The sequence below is a fragment of the Mercenaria mercenaria genome, chromosome 10, assembly GCF_021730395.1.
Source record: "Mercenaria mercenaria strain notata chromosome 10, MADL_Memer_1, whole genome shotgun sequence".
NCBI classification, from domain to species: Eukaryota; Metazoa; Mollusca; class Bivalvia; order Venerida; family Veneridae; genus Mercenaria; species Mercenaria mercenaria.
In genome coordinates, this window is record NC_069370.1 from 48,586,088 (window position 1) to 48,600,901 (window position 14,814).

The following is a 14,814-nucleotide window of genomic DNA, read 5'->3' on the forward strand; positions in this document are numbered from 1 at the left end:
TAGAATGTATTTTACAGAACCAATACACAGGCCACATTTATCGGTAACCTTATTATATGACATTTTATATATATAGAGTAAAACATATTTTTTCTTTCCATACTGTATACTATATGACATTCGAGAAGGTTGCCGTTAGATTGGGCCGATGACCTAATGTAGTCTAGTCCATCAGTAATCAGTCCCTACCAGAAATTATACAATTCTGCACAAATAAGCTAATCCATTTCTTTTAAACTTAGCGCGGTTAGACAAACTCTTGTTTCCTCAACACTCTCTGGCTACCGTAAACCGTACACTGGCATTTAGCTAAACTTGCACGAGTTACTTCCCTTGCGGGCAAATGTCAAAATCGACAAAATTATAATGAGAGTAAGTAATTTTATTTTGATACGTTTCCTTTCACTTTGTTATATTGAATTAAACCCTGGAAAATGATTTTAAAACAACTGACCTTTGCCAGGGCTTAACTGGGTAGCCTTGGATAATTATGCATGTAGTGGTCTTACTAGCGTTTGTTTCGGATAAATGACGTACCGGATATTGAACACAACAATATACATATTTGGTTAAAGTATTGCATGCAACTGACTATCTAGGTGTATCTCAGTAACTACTGTAAACATTGGATTGAAAATTTGGGCAATTCTTCTTGGTTATCAATAAATTATGCCGCTTTTTCAGCTTAGAAATTTGCTTAAAGTTTTGCATGCAGTTAAGTTAGGAAGTACCTCTAGACAAGCCTGTTACAGTGCTTTAGGGTATAGTGGATAGCTAACTAATTTTTCCTGCATTCCAATTCAAAGAAATGAAAATAGTAATTTTTGTCCAGTATATCAGGCAGAAAACATCTATTCTTCTTAAAACATTCAGCTTTTCATATCAATTCATGTGTTTTTTCTCTCCAAGCCATTGTTTACATAATTATGAGCTGATTTAGGGTGTACAGGATAGTTTTGGTCATTTTTTCCATTATTAGTTTAAATCCACATCTTAACAAACTTTCCAAAATCTTTACTACAGATCAGAATAATAATGTATTCTCTTTTCAAAAACATTCAGCTTTTTAAATTTCTATCAAATACTTTTTATTCACTGACGTTTTTTACATATACACTGATTTAGTCTATAGGTGATAGCTTAATTTTACATTTGATGACATATGAAAAATAACACAACAAGCAAATATTTAAAATGTATGTCAGAATGTCTGTTTGCATGCCAGTGAAAAAATGATATGAAAATTTGTATAATAATTCAAGTCTAAATATAAAATTTATCAATCTATCCTCTATACCCTAAAATACGCTATACCCTAAAGCACTGTAGGGGTTTTTAGAGGTACGGACCTCCGATTTTCTAGAGATTAAGGGTCATTTACGTTTCAGATTTTGTTGAAAATGAAATAATAAATACGACTTCATCAGAATTCATCTTAAACTTGGATCTAAATGGTTTACAGATAACAATGTTCACCCGATTTGTTACATTTTCTTTTGAAACATAAATAACCAAAGAACACCAAATAAATCATGAGGATTCGAATTGGCAGGAAAAAAGATATAAAGATTAAACAAAATAATGTAAATTATCTTTGGGAAAAAACTATTTTTAATGATAATTAACCCTTAGGGTATTTATGTTTTCTACACATTTGGTAGCCGTTACAAGATACAAGGGACGTTTTCACAAACAGTTTCTTTTACTCGCTGTCGGTTAATTGATTATTAAACAATCAGTTCTGTGTCGATTATCATGATATCTTGTTAAATAACAAAATATTATGCTTAATTTATTTTTTCTGCTGAATTACAAATACAAGCACTCATTTATCTGTTATCAACAGTTTATTTTACAACAAACTAATCGGCACAGAACAGTGTATTCATTTGGAGTTCCTCGGTTATTTAGGTTTTGAAAGAGAAGGTAAACAATTGGGTGAACGCTGGTATCTGTAAACCATTTAGATCCAAGTTTTAAGTGAACACTGGTTAAGTCTTATTTTTTATTTCATTTTCAACAAAATTTAAGATATATATAACCCTAAATTTCTAGAAAAAGGAGGTCCGTACCCTTAGAAAACCCCTAACAGGCTTGTCTAGAGGTACGGATCTGTACCCCTAGACACTTCCATTAAGTTAACTATCAAGATGCATCTCTGTAACAACTCTTTGTATAGGAAAGATCGCCATGACGTCACGCATTAAAATCAGTTTATCTGGTGGTAGGCAAAAACAATGGTTTTACATCGTTTGTGTATGGGATCGGAATTTTAAATTTTTATTAACTTTTTCGCTCATTTCTGGATTTTCAAAATTTAAAAAGTTTTGAAATACTTACAATTTTCATATTTTCGTATTCAGATATGTTTTTTAAATGAATAACCGTTTTAAATAATATATAATTTTAATAGCGGCGTAGTAATGTTCAAAACTTTTAGAAAAACACTGTAAGTTAAGCGTTCATAATTAATCCATTTTATTTCGAAATAATAATAAAAAGTAACTAATAAAAGTAACTGTTTTATAACCTTTCCATTGATAAAAAATTATTGACATAATTTGTGTTTTAAGAAAGTTTAGACCATTAGAAAAACATCACTTTTTACAAAAAACATGGACGTTCGGCGTCCGCCCACGTACCCGATCACAGTTTTATCAGTTCTAAAAATAGAAAACACAACGGATTTGTATACAAACACGATCTCTCCTATTGAACTGAAACTTCATATCATGCTTCCAAGTTAGCAGACCTACTGCACAATGCTTATTAGTGACATACGCTAATTGTTAAGCAGTCATAGAACAAAAATGTTTTTAGCTGGTGTGATTATGAAATTTAATAATATCTTCAAGTTGTGGTTGTTTATTTAATCTTTGGTTGCTTGCAGTGGCATTGATTAATAATCTTGTTTAGCCACATTCTCTTGAAAACTATAAGAGAACTCTATAGCTTTGAAAGTGGAACATTGTACACTTGTTTATCATGGTTAAATAAGTGAGTAGACCACTGCTTGGCCAGATTGAAGGCTGCCTTCATTAAACATATAAATTAAACTAGAACAACTTTTTCTTGGCAGCCAGATGATGGATGTTTACCAAACTTTGTCTTTAGCATTCTTATAGGCCTGTCTCAATTTTTGTGCGCCCTCATGAGTGGTGGGGGCATATAGATTTGGTCTTGTCCGTGCGTGCGTCCGTGTGTCTGTGCATCTGTGTGTCTGTCCGAAGTTTGTGATGCGCCTAGCTCAAAAAGTAGAAACCTTGCATGAGTCTTTATCATGATATGAACTTGCGCACCTCCTATTTTTTGTCTGGCTTCGCCCCCTATTTTCCAGAGTTATGGCCTCTGAAATAGTCAAAAATGCACATTTTCACCTTGTGACACGCCTAGCTCAAAAAGTATTTGATGTAGATTCATGAAACCTTGCATGAGTCTTAATCATGATATGAACTTGCGCACCTTCTATTTTTCAATTGGGTCTGCCCCCTATTTTCAGAGTTATGGCCCCTGAAATAGTCAGAAATGCACATTTTCACCTTGTGATGCGCCTAGCTCAAGAAGTTTTTAATATAAATTTATTAAACCTTGCATGAGTCTTTATCATGATATGAACTTGAGCACCTTCTATTTTTCATCTGGGTCAGCCCCCTATATCAGGAGTTGTGGCCCCTGAAATAGTCAAAAATGCACATTTTCACCTTGTGACGCGCCTAGCTCAAAAAGTATATTATATAAATGGATGAAAACTTGCATGAGGCTTTATCATGATATAAACTTGAGCACCTCCTATTTTTCATCTGGGTCAGCCCCCTATATCCAGAGTTGTGGCCCCTGAAATAGTCAAAAATGTACATTTTCACCTTGTGAGGCGCCTAGCTCAAAAAGTATATTATATAAATGGATGAAAACTTGCATGAGGCTTTATCATGATATAAACTTGCACACCTCTTATTTTTTGGCTGGCTCCTTTCCCTATTTTTATAGTTATGGCCCCTGAAATAGTAAATTATGTGCCTAGCTGAAAAAGTATTTGATGTAAATTCATGAAACCTTGCTAGAGTCTTTATCATAATTAATCCTTTTTATAAAATGTTTGTTTAGGCTATACCCCATTAAGACTGCAAACATTTGAATTATTTCCTCTTATTTGTGACAAATGTACCAGTGGGGGGCACATCCTGTGTCCTACAGACACATTCTAGTTTTTTTTATTTCCCTGGTGTAGTTGGTGAAACAGGGCTTGACAAATCCACTTGCTTGCTCATTAACAAAAGCTCAGGGCCAATGGAACTTACTGTAGGATGCGTCCCTCCAGGATAAGTGAGATTTTTGACCAATAATATAGACTAGTAAATCCAATTAAAATGGAGCCATGCAGAAACCGGATACAGTACTACATTATGATCATATTAATTAATATTATTAATTAGCTTGATAGTCCTGATAGTACTGGTTTATGGACTTTTAAAACAGACGTCTGTAAAAATAATTTTTCCTGGTGAATTGCAGGATGAGTATAAATTTTAGCAGTATGAGTGAAAATTCTAAGCAGCTCATCCTGCAGGAGTCCTACAAAGACCTAGAAGGCATATAGTGTTTAAAATGACCATGTGTTAGTCCTTATGTTTGATTTTTTTCTTGAGTTATGTCTCTTTTGTCCTTGTGTCCATCCGTCCGAAGTTCGTGATGCTCCTAGCTCAAAAAGTATTTGATATAAATTGATGAAACCTTGCATGAGTCTTTATCATGATATGAACTTGCACACCTCCTATTTTTTGTCCGGCTCCGCCCCCTATTTCCAGAATTATGGTCCCTGAAATAGTCAAAAATGCACATTTTCACCTTGTGACGCGCCTAGCTCAAAAAGTATTTGATATAAATTGATGAAAACTTGCACGAGTCTTTATCATGATATAAACTTGCGCACCTCTTATTTTTCGTCTGGCTCCACACCCTATTTTTAAAGTTATGGCCCCTGAAATAGTCAAAAATGCACATTTTCACCTAATGACGTGCCTAGCTCAAAAAGTATTTGATGTAAATTCATGAAACCTTGCATGAGTCTTTATCATGATGTAACCTTGCATACTTGGCATTCTTCTTGAGAATCTTAGCACTTATTATAGAGTTATGACCCTTGAAATAGCCAAAATAGTGGATTTTTTTATTATGATGCTCATAGCTTAAAAAATATATGGCCTAGAATAATGAATCCTTTATATAAAATGTTTGTTGAGGCTATACCCCCTTAAGACTGCAAACATTTGAATTATTGCCCCTTATTTGTGACAAATGTACCAGTGGGGGCACACCCTGTGTCCTACAGACACATTCTAGTTTGGATTTAAAGTTTATACAACTACTATACTCTAAAACTTCTATCCAATTTAGTTGAAACCTGTCAACATCAACAGCATCAGTTGGACATGAGCTTATTTTCAGGACTTTTATGTTTGGTTATTTCTGTGCTCACAGTTACGAAGAACCATGAGGTATATTTAATGTTTGAACTGTCCATCATACTTCTTTAATGTGCTTAACTACAGTTTCCACCCAATTCAAACTTGGTATACATCATTAACATGAAGTGGACATGAGCATATTGTTAGGACTTCTATTTCTGTGAATCATATAATGTATGAACTATCCATCCGTCTGTCCATCATTCTGTTTGTCCATCTGCCTATCACATTTTTTTGTGTACTCAACTCCTCCTGCAGTTTTCATCCAATTCAAATGAAACTTAGTATATAATCAGCAGCATGAAGTGAACATGCACATACTTTCAGGACTTTCATATCCACTTATATTCTTCTGTTATGCCCCTTTTTTAGCTCACCTGTCACATAGTGACAGGGTGAGCTTTTGTGATCGCCCTTCGTCCGTCGTCCGTCCACAATTTCGTGTCTGCACGATAGTGGTTTCATTTATGATTTTATTATGCCCCCCTTTGAAAAAGGAGGGGTATATTGTTTTGCAGATGTCGGTCGGTAGGTCGGTCGGTCGGTCGGAATGTACACCTATCCGTTTCCGGATGATAACTCAAGAACGCTTGGGCCTAGGATCATGAAAGTTGATAGGGAGGTTGGTCATTACCAGTAGATGACCCCTATTGATTTTGAGGTCTGTATGTCAAAGGTCAAGGTCACAGTGACCCTGAATAGTAAAACGGTTTCCGGATGATAACTCAAGAACACTTGGGCCTAGGATCATGAAAGTTGATAGGGAGGTTGATAATGACCAGCAGATGACCCCTATTGATTTTGAGGTCAGTATGTTAAAGGTCAAGGTCACAGTGACCCTGAACAGTAAAATGGTTTCCGGATGATAACTCAAGAACACTTGGGCCTAGGATCATGAAAGTTGATAGGGAGGTTGGTAATGACCAGCAGATGACCCCTATTGATTTTGAGGTCAGTATGTTAAAGGTCAAGGTCACAGTGACCCTGAATAGTAAAACAGTTTCCAGATGATAACTCAAGAACGCTTAGGCCTAGGGTCACGAAAGTTGATAGGGAGGTTGGTCATGACCAGCAGGTGACCCCTATTGATTTTGAGGTCAGTATGTCAAAGGTCACAGTGACCAGGAACAGTAAAATGGTTTCCAGGCAATAACTCAAGAACGCTTTGTCCTAGTGTCAGGAAAATTGATAGTTAGGTTGGCCATGACCAGCAAATGACCCCTATTGATTTTGAGGTCATTAGGTCAAAGGTCAAGGTCACATTGGCCAGGAACAGTTAAATGGTTTCTGATCTTCTTGTCCAAAACCATAGGGCCTAGGGCTTTGATATTTGGTATTTAGCAAAATCTAGTGGTCCTCTACCAGGATTGTTCAGATTATTTCCCTGGGGTCAAATATGGCCCCACCCCTAGGGTCACATGGTTTATATAGACTTATATAGGAAAAAACTTTGAAAAACCTCTTGTCCAAAACCACAGGGCCTAGGGCTTTGATATTTTGTATATGACATCATCTAGTGATCTTCTACTAAGATTATTCAAATTATTCCTCTAGGGTCAAATATGGCTCCGCCCTGGGGGTCACATGGTTTACATATACGTCTATAGGGAAAAACTTCGAAAATCTTCTTGTCCAAACCGCAAAGTCTATGGCTTTGGTATTTTGTAATGTAGCGTCATTTAGTGGTTCTCTACCAACTTTGTTCAAGTTATCCCTCTCGGGTCAAATATGGCCCTGCCTCAGAGGTCAAATGGTTCATATAGACTTATATAGGGAAAAACTTTGAATCTTCATGTCCATAACTTACATCATTCAAATTTGGACCACATGTATAGTTTTGAGTGGCAAGATGAACCTTGACATGAGTTGACCTTGATCTTGACCTAGTGACCTACTTTCACATTTCTGTACCTACAGCCTTCAAATTTGGACCACATGCATAGGTTTGTGTACTGAAAAAAAACTTTGACCTTGTTATTGACCTAGTGACCTACTTTCATATTTTTGAAGGTACAGGTTTCAAATTTGGACCACATGCATAGTTTTTTGTTCCAAAATAAAATTTGACCTTGATTTTGACCTAGTGACATAGTTTCACATTTCTCAAGCTACAGCCTTCAAATTTGAACCACAAGCGTACTTTTGTGTACTGAAATGAACTTTGATCTTGAGATTGACCTAGTGACCTACTTTCACATTTCTGAAGGTACAGGCTTCAAATTTGGACCACTTGCATAGTTTTATGTTCCGAAATAAAATTTGACCTTGATTTTGACCTAGTGACCTACTTTCACATTTCTCAAGCTACAGCCTTCAAATTTGAACCACATGCATAGTTTTGTGTACTGAAATGAACTTTGATCTTAAGATTGACCTAATGACCTACTTTCACATTTTTGAAGGTACAGGCTTCAAATTTGGACTGCATGCATATTTTTGTGTTCTGAATTGAAATTTTACATTGATTTTTATCTATTACCTGCTATCACATTTCTCAAGCTACAGCCTCCAAATTTGAAGCACATGCATAGTTCTGTTTACCGAAATGAACTTTACCTTGAAATTGATCTAGTGACCTGCTATCACATTTCTCAAGCCACCGCTTTCAAATTTGGACCACATACACATTGTTTTGTACCTAAATGAAATTTGACCTTGATTTTGACCTTGAGCTAGTCTTGAAATTTGGAACATTCAAAAATGGCTCAGTGGATGGCGCCAAGATCAATCTGTAATCTCTTGTTAGGTTAATAGGTTAAAGGTCAAGGTCAGATTAAACCAGAATGATAGTACTTTTGTTTACAGTGAGCATATAATTTCTGTTCCTTGTGCAATTACTAATTGCATCAAGGGGGGCATTTCGTGTTCGACGAGCTCTTGTTTTAACCAAACTTGCACACAACTTGTATCACCATAAGATCTTGGTTCCTTTCTTGAACTGGCCAGATCCCATTATGGGTTCCAGAGTTATGGCCCCTGAAAGGGCCAAAATTAGCTATTTTGACCTTGTCTGCACAATAGCAGCTTCATTTATGATTTGATTTTAACCAAACTTGCATAAAACTTGTGTCACCATAAGATCTCGGTTCCTTTCTTGAACCGGCCAGATCCCTTAATGGGTTCCAGAGTTATGGCCCCTGAAAGGGCCAAAATCAGCTATTTTGACCTTGTCTGCACAATAGCAGCTTCATTTATGATTTGATTTTAACCAAACTTGCACACAACTTGTGTCACCATAAGATCTTGGTTCCTTTTTTAAACTGGCCAGATTCCAATATGGGTTCCAGAGTTATGGCCCCTGAAAGGGCCAGAATTAGCTATTTTGACCTTGTCTGCACTATAGCAACTTCATTTATGATTTTATTTTAACCAAACTTGCACACAACTTGTATCACCATAAGATCTTGGTTTCTTTTTTGAACTGGCCAGATTCCATTATGGGTTCCAGAGTTATGGCCCCTGATACGGCCAGAATTAGCTATTTTGACCTTGTCTGCACAATAGCAGCTTCATTTATGATTTGATTTTAACCAAACTTGCATAAAACTTGTGTCACCATAAGATCTCGGTTCCTTTCTTGAACTGGCCAGATCCCATAATGGGTTCCAGAGTTATGGCCCCTGAAAGGGCCAAAATTAGCTATTTTGACCTTGTCTGCACAATAGCACCTTCATTTATGATTTGATTTTAACCAAACCTGCACACAACTTGTATCACCACAAGATCTTGCTTCCTTTCTTGAACTGGCGAGATTCCATCATGGGTTCCAGAGTTATGGCCCCTTAAAGGTCCAAAATTGGCTATTTTGGCTTTTGCAGCCATATATAGACTTCATTTATGGTTTTAATTTGATACAAACTTCCAAAATATCTTCAACAACAATAAATCTTGGATTCCATGACAAATCAGATCCAGTCGTAGGTTCCAGAGTTATTTTATATCTGATTACCTCCCCTGATTGTAATCAAAATGGATTTATATCAGAAAGTACTTATAGGACTTATTTGAAATTTCGTTATTGTTATTAATTGGACTGAGACAATCAGGGTAGATAACTATGGACTGATTCTATGTCAAATTACCTCCCTTTATTTCAAATTAAAATGGGTATATCTCCATAACTAATGAAGATACTGATCTGAAATTTCATTTATGTCAACAGATTTATTTGGCAGATCCTTCTTTTGTTCACTTATAATTTTTTTTTTTTAATTACTTCCCTTTTACGTTGCTATAAATAGCTTATTTTAGTAACTTTTTTATTATTGGCCATAGGGAAAAACCGAGACCACTTTTCTGTGGTACAACATGGATGGTACCTCCAATTTTTAGGTGTATTTTGACATAGCTATACCTTGTAAGAATTTTTTTTCTTTTTGGTTAAATTTCTTCCCTTTGTTGTTCCTGTCCTTTAGACTTAGATATTTTTTCTGAGGACCTTCTTGGCCTCAAGTGCAATGATAACAGGTGAGCGATATAGGGCCATCATGGCCCTCTTGTTTAACTTACTACTATTATAACTGTATATCTTTACCTTTTGTACACAACTTTAATTTAAATGAAGCTTGGTAAATATCATCAACATGAAGTGGACCTGCATATTTGTGGGAATTTCATGTCCTATTATGTTTTGTTATGTGGTATAGATTTCCACTGGAGTTTTTTTCTAAGATTTGATTTTTCTATCCTGAATCAAGAAAGAGTTATTTTAGCATAAATCTAAATTCAATTTATTAATGAAAAATATAAATACAGGAAATATAGAACTATCATATTGTATTTTTCAAAGATTTCCATTGACAACTACATTTGACAGCTACAATTATATTAAGCTCAGAAGCCTTGAGAAAAGCAAGATTGACATATTATTACCTCCTTAAGCCTATATTGGTTGTGCAGCTAATGGATTTGGAAGCTACACATTGTTTTAAACTTCCCTTTTGTTAAGATTGTTAAAATATTACATCAAAACCAAATATAAAACTAGAAGGTATATTTATATCAAAAGAAACAGTTAATTTTTTAAATACTTTCATCTTTAACAAAATTTCAATAAAAATTCATGCATGTCTATTTGAGATCTAACTGTGTGTGATGTGTCTTTTTCTTCTTTAAATAAATCTCTAACAGGATATTTAAAACTGAAAAATATGATAAAAAGTTGCATAGTTTATTCAATGCTTTTATCTTCTTACAGTTAGCCTTGATTTTAAATTAATTAAAGATTTTATTACTATAAATTACACTCAGTGAAATGGACAGTATTGGTCAATTCAAATTTTGGTCCTGTGCAGTATTCCTGATCAGTATATGTAGTGGTCAATACTGGTCAATTGAATACTATGATTGTATTACTTATTTTTAAAATAAAGTTACCATGTTCAAGCATAGAGAATAATACAGTGGGATTATTGATCATGACAGCTAATTAGTGACTAGATAAACAGGCCAGCAACATACCTGTTGTATACTGTAAGGCATTGTGTGACAACTGCTCTCAAAACACAACCACTTCCATGAAAGGGTCCAGGTGTTCACAGCAATTTTTTATTAAATTATTTATACCAGTAAAAATAATTAGATTTATCACTTGTGAATCAAACACTTACTGCTACAGTTTATGAAATACTTTCAATTAAATTAACACTTTTTCAACATATTGTGACTTTTTTGTATAAAATAATGTATCTTTGTAATTTAATCTTACAGAAAATGTTCAATGACCAAAAAACTCAACCAGTATTGACCAACCGACCACTTCAGACCAACTTAGGAGTACGGATAAGGTTGCTTTAACTAAATAATAATGCCTGCATTCGCCATAATCAAGCCTCAAAATGCTCTTAACAGTCAGTATTGACTAATTGACCAGTACTGACCAATCGACCAGTATTAACCGGTATTGACCACTTCAGGGAGTATTGACCGGGGCGGTTTTAACCGCCCAACATTGTACACACATATACATGCACGCACCCGGGGCTCTCCCCCTCCAACACACACACACACACACACACACACACACACACACACACACACACACACACACACACACACACCTAATGAAACATTTAAAAAAGAAAATTCTTGTGTTTCTTTATTATAATTGTTTCTCAGTATCTCAACCCCTCCCCACTTCCACGCACCCGGGGCTCTCCCCCTCCAACACACACACACACACACACACACACACACACACACACACACACACACACCTAATGAAACATTTAAAAAAGAAAATTCTTGTGTTTCTTTATTATAATTGTTTCTCAGTATCTCAACCCCTCCCCACTTCCACGCACCCGGGGCTCTCCCCCTCCAACACACACACACACACACACACACACACACACACACACACACACACACACACACACACACACACACACACACACACACACACACACACACACACACACACACACACACACCTAATGAAACATTTAAAAAAGAAAATTCTTGTGTTTCTTTATTATAATTGTTTCTCAGTATCTCAACCCCTCCCCACTTCCCCCTTTCCAGCCTTCATTACCCTACCCCCATCCCACATCAAAAATCAGTTTTTTTGAGTCGGCTGAACGCTGAAAGCGTTTGACGAGTCTTTGCTATTGCCCGATTTCTCAATCACATTAAATGGCCTCACAACACAGCAATTGATGTAGTTCCATTAGATTGTCTTTAATTTCAAAGAGTTCATTGATCAGATGAAGTTCAGTTATGTCAATCCCATTTGCTGTGACCAATATGCGATGTAATCTGTCAAATTTATGAAGTGTAATTGTGCAATACTCAAATAAAGCCACGTATTTTCTTCCGCGGTAACTCATTAAGCATAAACACGCATAACGATTCTGCGGGATTTGGTAATCCATTTGCGCATATGATTATGGTGACTAATTTCATGCCTTTTTATCATAAAATAGCAAATATGATGTTCACAAATTAAATAAAAACTGCATATTAACTTATAAGCCAAATCATCCATTTGTTACCCTGTCCGTTTCAAAAAATAATCTTAAAAATCATTGCGCAAATAACAAATTTATTGCGCTGTGCATTTCATGAATTGTGCAGGCTTACCAAGCTTGCGTAACATCCAGCCAAAGTCAAAATTTAGTTCCAGAACATACTGCTAGTATTTTATTGAGTCGGGTACCTCTGAAAGCATTGGAATGTCTCTTATCAAAGAGTTTACCACATCGATGAAATTAAATTACGACAGCTTCATTTTAAATGACCCGAATAAGATATGTGCAGTATGTTAATTCTTCCGCGAGACTTCGCGGATGAATCCTAACTACATTCTGGGCACTTGTCGGCGAACGCACGTGACCTGTTTATAACAACACTTCTACGACTTTGCGTTTGAAAATACAGACTTCGGTTTACCGAAAAAATACTACGAAGATCGGCCAGATAAAAATGATGCAAAATCGCGAGTGGCGAAAATGCAAACGTCTATAACTTCGTTTTAAATTGTAACCTTTCTGGAATTTTGACTGGTACGGATAATTTGCTTACGATTCAGGTCACAAAAAAATGAAACCGTCACCCATTCATGATGACACATGGGTTGAATTTTGCAGTCAGTAAGCGGATAAATTATCGGGAGAAGAAGCTCTTACTGGTTTGTTTAATTACTACTGATTTTGAAAATGATTTTATTTCTTATTTTTCGAGAAATAAACAATCGGCGAAACATTAAATTGTATTTTCTTGTAGTTTTCGAAATCAAAAGTAGATCGTTTATATTAGACTGCTTTGACGAAACGAAACAACTTTTTTATGAAATGATTTAAGTAAGAGGTAATTTCACCGTCAACTTCAATACAGATACTGCCAGTTGCTGCTAAACTGTCTTTGTATCATCACAATTTGTAAAACATATTGTTGAAACTGGAGATTTTGGCGGTATTAAGAAAGGAAGTGTCTAGGGGAATCTGATTCTAGCGGTACGGATCCGTACCTCTAGACAAGCCTGTTAGGGGTTTTCTAGGGGTACGGACCTCCATTTTTCTAGAGATTAAGGGTCATTTACATTTACATTTCAAATTTTGTTGAAAATGAAAAAAACAAATAACACTTCATCAAAATTCACCTTAAACTTGGATCTTTAAATGTTTTACAGATTAACAATAATCATCCGATTTGTTACATTTTCTTTCGGAACAGTTCTTTCGTCCATCCATTACAAATTGTATGTGGCAGTCTGCGCTATAAAATTTCAATATATAAATTGTCATATTCAAATTTAGCATGTGCGAATATATACCAGCCGATAATTGCCTGTTTTGGTAATGCCGGAGGCAAATGTTTACTGGAAAAATATACCCTTACAGAAGCAAGCCTCTGTGGCGTACATGCTGCGTATTTGCTGTGTATATGCCGCGAACACAGTAGTACGCCAGAGGAGTACATTTTACATACACCGCATGCCGCGTACATGCCGCGTACTATTTCGACGAGTACACAGCATGTACGCAGGAGGTCACTAGTACACTTCAAGTACGCAGCACAGACTCTGAAAATTTAAGGAGTACACTGCATGTACGCAGGAGGGACTTGTACAAGAAAATAGTACACTGCATGTACACCGCAGATACTTTGAAATTTGTGCAGTACACTTCATATACGCGGGAAAGACTTGTACAATTTCTTTTGGCATTTATACTCAGTTTTTTTTTTATAAGTTAAAGTCTGAAGTAAACTTCATTTACGCGGGAGGGACTTGTTCATTTTCTTTTGGTGTTTATACTTTGAATTTTTTTAGGTAAAAGTCTGAAGTACACTTCATGCAGGAAGGATTTGTACATTTTTTTTTTTTTTTTGGAAGCAAGAACTTGATTTCCGAGTAACTTTTATCTTAATAGCATAGAATAGTTCAGATTACCGGTATTCTAAACAATGAAAATTTGCCATTTACTATTTGCAATGTTCATTTGTGAAGCTTACATCTTAGTGATTTCTGAGCTGCACCTTGCATGCAGTGTAAAAATATATTCTTTTTCATTTTGAATTAATCCTGGAGCTTTCTAACTTGGATAATTGAAAAGCCTTATTTGAACTTCGTTGCATTACATTTTGTAATACATGAAATAATTACCAAGATAATGCCTCAACAGCGCCCGAATGAGAAGAATTAATAGCTCTCACTGTTATTTGAATACTCTTAAGCAAAACACCATTCTATCATGTTTTATAAAGGCTTTAATGCTCATTATGTTAACTCATTAAGGCCTCACCAGATTAAAAAGTTGTTCATCGGATTTGCCGCTCGTATATTTTCAGAATGTTTTTGGCTAATTGCGCTCGCCCCATTGGAAAAAATCAATCCAAAATTTTTTGGTGC

The 14,814-nt window shown here is 35.6% G+C and overlaps 1 protein-coding gene across 1 annotated transcript in view; it reads left to right on the forward strand.

The window, feature by feature from the left end:
• Positions 1–317: 317 nt before the first annotated feature.
• The window catches only part of LOC123561643 (WD repeat-containing protein 37-like), a 48,021-nt gene continuing 33,524 nt past the window's right edge, over positions 318–14,814 (forward strand). The window contains exon 1 of the mRNA XM_045354149.2: positions 318–372. The gene's annotated coding sequence lies outside the window, so the exon portion shown is untranslated. The remainder of the gene's footprint in view (positions 373–14,814) is intronic.